Below are 9427 nucleotides of genomic sequence, written 5' to 3' on the forward strand. Positions count from 1 at the left end.
ATGCATCCCTCCGGCTCGTGGTATAAAACCTAACGCGGGATGCATAAAACCCAATGTACCCTCGTGATCCTGCTACAACTTATAATATAACCATACAAATAAAAAAGCAATTGACTCTTTTAATTGGTGTCCAATCAAGCTTAGAACAGCATCTTAATCCTCATTGAACATCAGGCTTCATCCAGTTATCTGTATGCTATTTGTTGTTAATTACAGTCAAACACTGTTGTGTCGAAGTTGAAGGGACCTGCAAAAATACTTTAAGTAATCCGAGGTTGGACACAACCAAAGACGATAAATAAAGAAGGAATACGCAGGGACCAAACTTTTACTTCGAGACAACTGCAAGTTCGACATTTCAAAGTTCGACCCAATGGTGTTTGACTGTATCTATTGTTGTTATTGTTAATCTGCTGTTTATCACAACTTAATACCTCTCATCACTTGGTTGTACTCATTCTAGCTTGGGAATGGTGTCAGGATCTTCATCAAAACATCGCTTTTGCAATAAACAAGAATTTGTTATTTATAAAGTTGTACCTTTTCTTATTTAAACACCAACTCCTGTAGCCCAGTTAAACAGTAAATAAACAAGCATGTCAACAAATCCAACAAAAATTCAAAACACCTCATTTGTGTTTCCTTTTCAAGCTCACCTGAAGATCAACGTGTATGAAATCTGCTTCCTCCTGCCTTTGAATGGCATTTAGAAGTGATACACATAAGGAAGAGAATTTATGGATGTCAATTAACTTCTCCATTGTGAGGAACACAACGTTTCGGAGTATATTCTTATTCCTTCATCAGGTGAAAAATGCTGTGAGGGAGAGAACATATATATGTACCTGTAAGAACAACAAAAGTAATAAGATAACAAAGGTTGAAACTTAACAAGGGAAGCCAACAGATAATTGGCGCTGATAGGTGATTAGCATTGGACAAATGGAAGCCAAAACTTATAACTGATTGTAAATTGGCAATGGACAATGGGCAAATGGGAGGCTGTGGGTAATTAGCACAGACAGGTAATAGAATTCTATGGTTGACATCCATAAATTCTCTTCCTCATCTACTACTAATTCACAAACTGCAGGGACAGAAATGTATATTTGTCAAGTCAGAAACAGGTGTTTAGGCGTGCCCTTTTGAGTTAAATCTGCCCACAACAAGAATAATTTTTATCCATCTTCAACTCAGATAATAAGCAGCTGTAAGATAGAAAGTTTGCCCCCTTCGTTTAAGATTGATAACATCCTATTTAAGCACAAGAGTGAGTGAGTATATTTTTTCGCCGGTTTTGCAATATTTGTACAATATCATGTTGGAGGACACCACAAATGGACTTAAAAAATTGTACCCATGTGGGGAATCCAACCCTTGGCCTTGGGTGTGATCAGGGAAAGCTTTAACCACAAGGCTACCCATTAAGAATTGGCCACACAACATTTGTAAATGAACATTAATTACTGGCATCAAATAATATACATCATCATAACATATTTTTAATAGAAAATTGATTTAGAAATTTTTTCCTTTAGGGACCAGGAACTTAATTAACTTAATTTTAACTGTGCCCTACCTGGTGGCACCAAGGATGACCAGGGATGGAACAGACAGCTAGGTGTCTGTTACAGTGATACGGCTGTTGTCTGGCCCTGGTGGGGTCGGGATGGGTGAACACCAAGGATGACCAGGGATGGAACAGACAGCTAGGTTTCTGTTACAGTGATACAGCTGTTGTCTGGCCCTTGTGGGGCTGGGATGGGTGAACACCAATGATGACCTCGGAGAGAACAGACAGGTGGCTGTTACAGTGATACATTGAATGTCTGCCCTGGTGGGGTAGGATGGGTGAACACCAAGGATGACCTTGGAGAGAACAGACAGGTGGCTGTTACAGTGATACATTGAATGTCTGCCCTGGTGGGGTGGGTGAACACCAAGGATGACCTCGGATAGAACAGACAGGTGGCTGTTACAGTGATACATTGAAAGTCTGGCCCTGGTGGGGGTGGGATGGGTGAACACCAAGGATGACCAGGGATGGATCAGACAGCTAGGTTTCTGTTACAGTGATACAGCTGTTGTCTGGCCCTGGTGGGGTCGGGATGGGTGAACACCAAGGATGACCAGGGATGGATCAGACAGCTAGGTTTCTGTTACAGTGATACAGCTGTTGTCTGGCCCTTGTGGGGCTGGGATGGGTGAACACCAAGGATGACCTCGGATGGAACAAGCAGGTGTCTGTTACAGTGATACATTGAATGTCTGGCCCTGGTGGGGGTGGGATGGGTGAACACCAAGGATGACCAGGGATGGATCAGACAGCTAGGTTTCTGTTACAGTGATACAGCTGTTGTCTGGCCCTGGTGGGGTCGGGATGGGTGAACACCAAGGATGACCAGGGATGGATCAGACAGCTAGGTTTCTGTTACGGTGATACGGCTGTTGTCTGGCCCTTGTGGGGGTGGGATGGGTGAACACCAAGGATGACCTCGGATGGAACAAGCAGGTGTCTGTTACAGTGATACATTGAATGTCTGGCCCTGGTGGGGGTGGGATGGGTGAACACCAAGGAAGACCTCAGATAGAACAGACAGGTGGCTGTTACAGTGATACATTGAAAGTCTGGCCCTGGTGGGGGTGGGATGGGTGAACACCAAGGAAGACCTCAGATAGAACAGACAGGTGGCTGTTACAGTGATACATTGAATGTCTGCCCTGGTGGGGTGGGATGGGTGAACACCAAGGAAGACCTCGGATAGAACAGACAGGTGTTTGTTACAGTGATACATTGAATTTCTGCCCTGCAGGGGTGGGATGGGTGAACACCAAGGATGATCTCAGATAGAACAGAAAGGTGGCTGTTACAGTGATACATTGAATGTCTGCCCTGATGGGGTGGGATGGGTGAACACCAAGGATGACCTCGGATAGAACAGAAAGGCGGCTGTTACAGTGCTACATTGAATGTCTGCCCTGATGGGGTGGGATGAGTGAACACCATGGACCAGCTCTCCGTTCTACTGGGTCATGGTAGTTGACAAGTTGTTTGTGCTATCAGCCTTATTTCCAAGCTACATATATGTTTTCAGTCAACAATACAGGTTGGTAATTGGTATATTGAATTCCATTCACTCATTCATTTTCTTACCCACAGAATTCCATGCCTTTATCTATTGAACGCTCATCACACAGCCTTTGGAAGAGTTGTTTGTACTTGGGCTGATCTGGTGAGTTACTATGTCTCCACCCTTTGAGTTGGATGATCAATACGACACAACCTTTGAGTGCTTCTATCAGTGTTGTTGTGGAAGCCAATCAAAATCACACACTACTCTTCAGCGAAATGATTTTCCTTTATATCACACTGAGTAATCAATGTCTTGTCCATGGACGATCAGAATTCCTTTAGGATCAATCTTGTTTTGACAATACAAGTGATCTTAACAAAATACCTTGTCCCAATATTTATAACATCCATGGTGATAAAATGTTAAGGAGACTACAACTTAGTATTGATCAGTTGACCATTGTGATTTTCTAAATGATTACCACAAGTTTTGGGCGAGTTGATATGTATCACATTCAACAAATATTGGGTGAGTTCATCTGTATCACACACGATTTCTTTAATATCTGATCTTAGTGCTCGCTGCTGCTACATATAGATGTGTGGACATCCAAGTTCAGGTCATACTAGAACGACCTTTCACCCGGCAAATATGAGCATCGCTAAGCATATTACGAAAGTAAAGTCTGAATGTGTTTACCCATCATGCATCCTCAAAAAGGTTAACACGAAAGATTATGGCCTGTACAACTGATTCTGGCAAAATCCTCATCTATCTGTCATAGCGACTGATTTACGACACACATTGTCTGAAGAACATGTAATTGCAAAGGCTCATTACCCTGGAGCCATGACATCTATATGCCTTGAAACACTTAATTGCTGTTATTTATAAGATGCTAATCCTATTTGTTAATCCCAATTTTTGTGTACATCGACCGTCTGCCATCCTGAACGAGATGTGCAAGTATGTCACTGATGAATTACTGTTTACATTTATATTTATTACTTGCCCGTGAAGAGATTACCCGTTTAATAAACATACAGCTTTATTACACATTGTGTAATACCAAAATGCGTGCTTATGTACTCTCCGAACACGTTTCACGAACAAATATTGAAAGCTCTCAACATCCCTTGGCGTATTCAACGACATTGTGTGTGGAGATGATAGATCACTGGGAGGAGCTTATGCACACTCGATGACCCCAGCAACCTTGTTGCTAGGCTGACGTCACATGGCATTGTTTCACCAATGGATCTTGCAACAAAATTCAACAAATTACGTCATCGGGTATTGTGACGTGATTGTAAACTTTGAGGTGCAAGGCCCCGTTCCACAAGGCGATCGTACTCTAGCGCAACGACAGTCGTTAGTCTAAGTTAAATTATGTGAGTTGTGATAGCCTTAGCACTACGATAATTTTGTGGGACGAACGCCTGAATTCTAAAGGTGGACCAGTGTATGATATTAAATTCATACGTTTCAACTTTTGACGTGTTTGAAGTATTATTCTGTTAAACTCAATTGGATTATGCCATGGATCGTGTAGGTGTCAGCCTATTTACACTCAACAGTATAATTCTAAAAACATTATAAATGACAAGTAATAAATAAAATACTAAACTGGCTCTCGTGTAAAACCAATTTTATGAAACTCGTGAATAGTTGTGATATCTGACTCGCTTTCGCTCGTCAGATACCAGAACTATTCACTCGTTTCATAAAATTGGTATTACACGGGAGCTCGTTTAGTATTCTATATTTATTACTTACTAAATGTCAGGTAACCTTGGCTATATAAGCCTTGGTCCAGAGAGATTGAGAAGGAAGAAAAGATTACCCTTAGCCTAGCTAGGGCAGAGACCATATACCGGTATATGGTCTCTGGCTAGGGTAAGGCTGGGTGCTCCGGGGCACCTAGACAATAACCACTACCACTATGTGCTGACCTGGCACATAGTGTCTTTTGTATGTATATATCTACATGTATAAAGCAAAACTGTATATACCGCAAGCCATCGTCTCCAAGTTGTCACTTCCTACTGAGAACCATACGTCGGCCCCTTGCATATACGAGTATGCAAATTATTCATTAATCAAGGTCAGACCACACTCGTTGTTATATCTCTCACTTCAATGGGATAAACACCTGCAACAATGTTGGACATCAATAGGTGATTATTGTGAACCATTTTAAGGGCTGCTACATCTGTCTTCTTCAAACTATACATCATAACTCAGCAAAACAATTAAACTATTCACTTGTACTGTGTGTAGAGCCAAACTGACAACCATCATAATTCATCAAGGTGATACAAGCATGTATAATATATACACTGCACACGAGCCAAAACAAGTCTCAAACTGGTTTGACAAGTTGCCATACATCATATATCACTTGCCTGTTGTGATCAGACGTCACTTCAGGTTACCAATGTTTATCTGGAGAAGTCCATGTACATAAATGACAAAGATTAGACCATGATGAATTAATTATTAGATTTACATATTACCACTACCAAAAACCCACCTCACATCAGTTTATTGACCCCAAGTAGCTACACGAGGAACATCACTGTGTGTTGATGTGTTTCTTTACGTGTTGAAATACACCATATCTATGTAGTCCTACCAAACATTTATCTGTATACCTTAACAAATACAATGATTCATGACTCATTTGCTCTTGTTTTTAAATTGATGAAAATCTAATCAAGGTTTCAGATCTGTTTATTTTTATTCTAGAACACAGACTGATTGTCTTCCAACATGACCTGAAGATATTTGTAAAATTTGGTAATGATATAGAAGAATTACTTATCTAAAATTGATAAAATGATGAAAATGTCCTTTTGCCATTTTTCTCAAGCAAAATCACTGCTAATTATTACTTTTTGTTGTCTTATGTGGACTTCATTAGATATTTTCTATTCTGAGACTTGTACAGATTTGTAACAGCAGAAGCTGGGTACATGGTGAGGCCAAATATAAAATGTGTTTGTTTTTTCATGTCACCAAAGTGCAACCTTTTCCTCCTTGCACACCTGGTAATTGTTCAGGATTTACCTTCACAACAAGGGCAGGCAACTCTAAACACCTTTCACTCTAAACTAGGTTTCATACAATGGACCTGTTTAGCTAAACACTATCGTACTGAATGTCCAACTCCTCAAACACATATCAGATACATACCAATCCAGAACAGAGTACTCTATAGTGACACAACTAAGCTTTAACACTTAAATGTCAGGAAATATCAATGACAATGAATCAAACTATCTGTAACATTACCAGGGAGAAGACGGTAATAAGTGCTGCACTTGTGCCCAATCCCTTTGTCTTTTTGGACAATAAAATATGTTTACCGTATTCGACGTAATAAGCGCCCAGGGCGCTCTCAAAATTAGAAATACCCCTATTTCTAATTTTGAGAGTGCCCTGGGCGCTTATTAAAATATTATTAAAAATATTATTTTGGTGAAAAAAAAAACAGAGTTGAAAGATAAATGTTGTGGTTTATGCTTACAGCCTGAAATGTATACTAGTATGTACGGCAGATATATTTTTTCCAGAATTTAACTGCCCATAATTAATGGTGCATATAACACAGGAGTGCGTATTATACGTGAATGAATAAGTCTTGTTTACATTGATCAATCAGAAGGGGTGCTAATTGGCATTGTTCACGTGCCAATATATTAGCAAATAACGCCATGGGTGCTTATTAGAGCGGGGCGCTTATTACGTCGAATACGGTAATAAAATCTATCTGTACAGTGTTTCTGAGCCTTTCTTTCATAAATTTCGATTTCTTACTGTCTTGATTTCAAACTCTTTCATTCACCATAGAGCAGGGAATATTTTTAGAAAGATCACAATATCAAAATCAAAGGGAGAAAACTCTGGGCACATTCGGAAGTGTTCTTTATCCAAAATGACAGCTGACATAAACAATCTGATAAGTCATATTCATATATGTACATTTACAGTAAAATATGGAGTCATCATCATCACATAATTTGAAGTACAAAGTGAGGAAGATGTTCAGGGTGCAACAACAATATTTAAGTTTGGCTTAGTTTCTTGCTTTTTCAAACATCATAATATTTTCTGTATAAAAATATTTTTATTTCAACTTTGCTCATAATCCAAATCCGCATTGAACATTCTAAAATGTAAAAGATTTTGTGAGCAATTTCTCTTCTGACTAGGTTGACATGCAAAAAACAAATCCTACACTAGGTACAAAAGTATTTTAGTGTATAACAATAAAAGAGATAATAAAAAACCAGTAACTGTTTAAACATGTAACAACAGTATACTATAGGATAGTACAAGATGGTTAAAAAAATATGCAACCTTCTGTCATATATACCTATATAAAAAAAATATATGATATCATAGGAATGTATTTAAATATCCAACGGTCATGGCTCAGTATCATAGCCTTTTGATAAAAAAAAAGTTATGAAAATGATAGCTGTATATCTAGTTTGATGTAACTCAAGCTTTGGCCATTGATGAAACATTGTGTGATTCATTAAACTAAAGTAATGTCAATTTATTTCATAACCTGACTCTGTTCTATCACACAAAGAAGAGAATATGTATACTACTTAAAAGGAGTTACAGAACACCCTATTGATTCATATTACTACAGAAATATGAAAGAATTGTCATATTATTTCAGTACTTCAATTAACTATTCATTCCTCCTATACCCTCCTCATGAGCAGGAGGTTGATTAATACATGACATGTCTAAACCAAGATGTGTTCCTGTTGTGGTAAAGCCATAGCACTATAACAACAAACATTATATTGTTCGCTACTGCAGAGTAGTGTTAATCCGTAAACTGCACAACAAACAGTTACATACATGAATCCAAGATACATTCTAACTGAATCTCTATGTTCAAATTATCACTGTATTTTGAAGACACCTCAGTCATCATTGGTAGTGGCATTATTGTAATGTGAAAGAAAGCCTACTGCAATCACGTATAATGGTGATATGGAATCTCAAGTATTTATTACGAGTAAGGCATATATAAATGTCACTGTCACTACATAACCAACTCCAGTGACGCTGAACTACTCGAAAGCTGGATGTTTTGTACTTACAGTTAAACGCTGATGATATCTGTTTTCCGGGACGGAAATGTCGACAGCGGGAGATCGGATGATTCAATATTTAGATAATCACCATAGTTTTCTTACCTGAGTGTTATTGGTGATCAGCAAGGGTGAAAGGCCGCTAGTCCGACATTGTTTATGCGTCTCCAGGAAATGCAGGAGCTCCTTACCGGAAGTGAATTAAATACTACATATGTACAACTACTGATTGTCAACGAATATTCGATGGGCGGTTGGTGTGTGTTTGAGTAAATCAGGGTTTTAAGACGAGTAGTTTTCGTATATAATAGTTTTATGAAACTATTTTTATACAAGTACATGTAATTGTTAGTTCAAGAGTGAAGAAAACTAATACACGGTTTCATTTCCCTGCATTTGTTGTTGTACTAATACTACATTCACGAATAAACGAGGGAAATTCAAAATACTCTAAGGTTGAAATTTCTCTTCTACAAATCGTTTTTACCGATGTAAAGACTATCAAATTAATTCATAATTGTTTCTAGTGACAGAGCTAAGTTTAATTTGTGTACTTAAAGGAATAATAATACCATGGGCTCTGCAGCTCACCTTGCCGATTTGTACAATAGTTCAAAAAGAAATTATTGCAACATTATAAATTTACTTCACCAATCATATGCAGCTAATGACCGCTCGATCAACATGATACAGCACTAAACAATATAAAGGGTGACCATCTCCAGGACAATTAATATACATCACTACTAAGACACGTGTCCTTGTCATCTCGGCCACGTATGCATAAACAGTATTAATAGTAACTGACTGTCCATTCCTTTCGTCCACTTCAGTTCAAATGATTAGGGTTCTTTAAATCTAAACATTTAAAAGAAAGTAAAATAATATTTACACTGTCATTTCAGTTTTTTTAATGTTATTTTAAGGTGCTTGGTGTTAAACAAGAAACTATTATAGTTCCTTTTTCCATTTCACTGAACATTTGGAAAGACTGTTTGAAAGGCTTATATAAAACATGCAGGGACCACGGGATGTCCAGTCCCTATGCAGGGCTCCGTCCCTTGGGCGTGCCAGAAATCTATAATCGGCGGTTCGAATCCCAGATTTACCGTCATTGTTTCTAGGTTTATCAGCAGCATGTCCGTATTGTGGGTTTCACCGACGTGGTACGAGTTGCCAAGTAGTCTTGAGGGGCGCCAGAAACTTATGATGGATTTGAATCCCGGTTCGCCCCGA

The 9427-nt window shown here is 38.7% G+C and overlaps 1 protein-coding gene across 2 annotated transcripts in view; it reads right to left on the bottom strand.

The window, feature by feature from the left end:
• The window catches only part of LOC124141064 (lamin-B1-like), a 57631-nt gene extending 49252 nt beyond the window's left edge, over positions 1-8379 (bottom strand). The window contains exon 1 of one of the 2 annotated variants that reach the window (XM_046508956.2): positions 8297-8379. The gene's annotated coding sequence lies outside the window, so the exon portion shown is untranslated. Of the gene's footprint in view, positions 1-8200 lie in introns of both variants that reach the window. The other variant, XM_046508957.2, reaches the window with a different exon arrangement.
• Positions 8380-9427: the final 1048 nt, after the last annotated feature.

This window comes from Haliotis rufescens, unplaced genomic scaffold, assembly GCF_023055435.1.
Source record: "Haliotis rufescens isolate VD_foot unplaced genomic scaffold, xgHalRufe1.0.p SCAF_6, whole genome shotgun sequence".
NCBI classification, from domain to species: domain Eukaryota; kingdom Metazoa; phylum Mollusca; class Gastropoda; order Lepetellida; family Haliotidae; genus Haliotis; species Haliotis rufescens.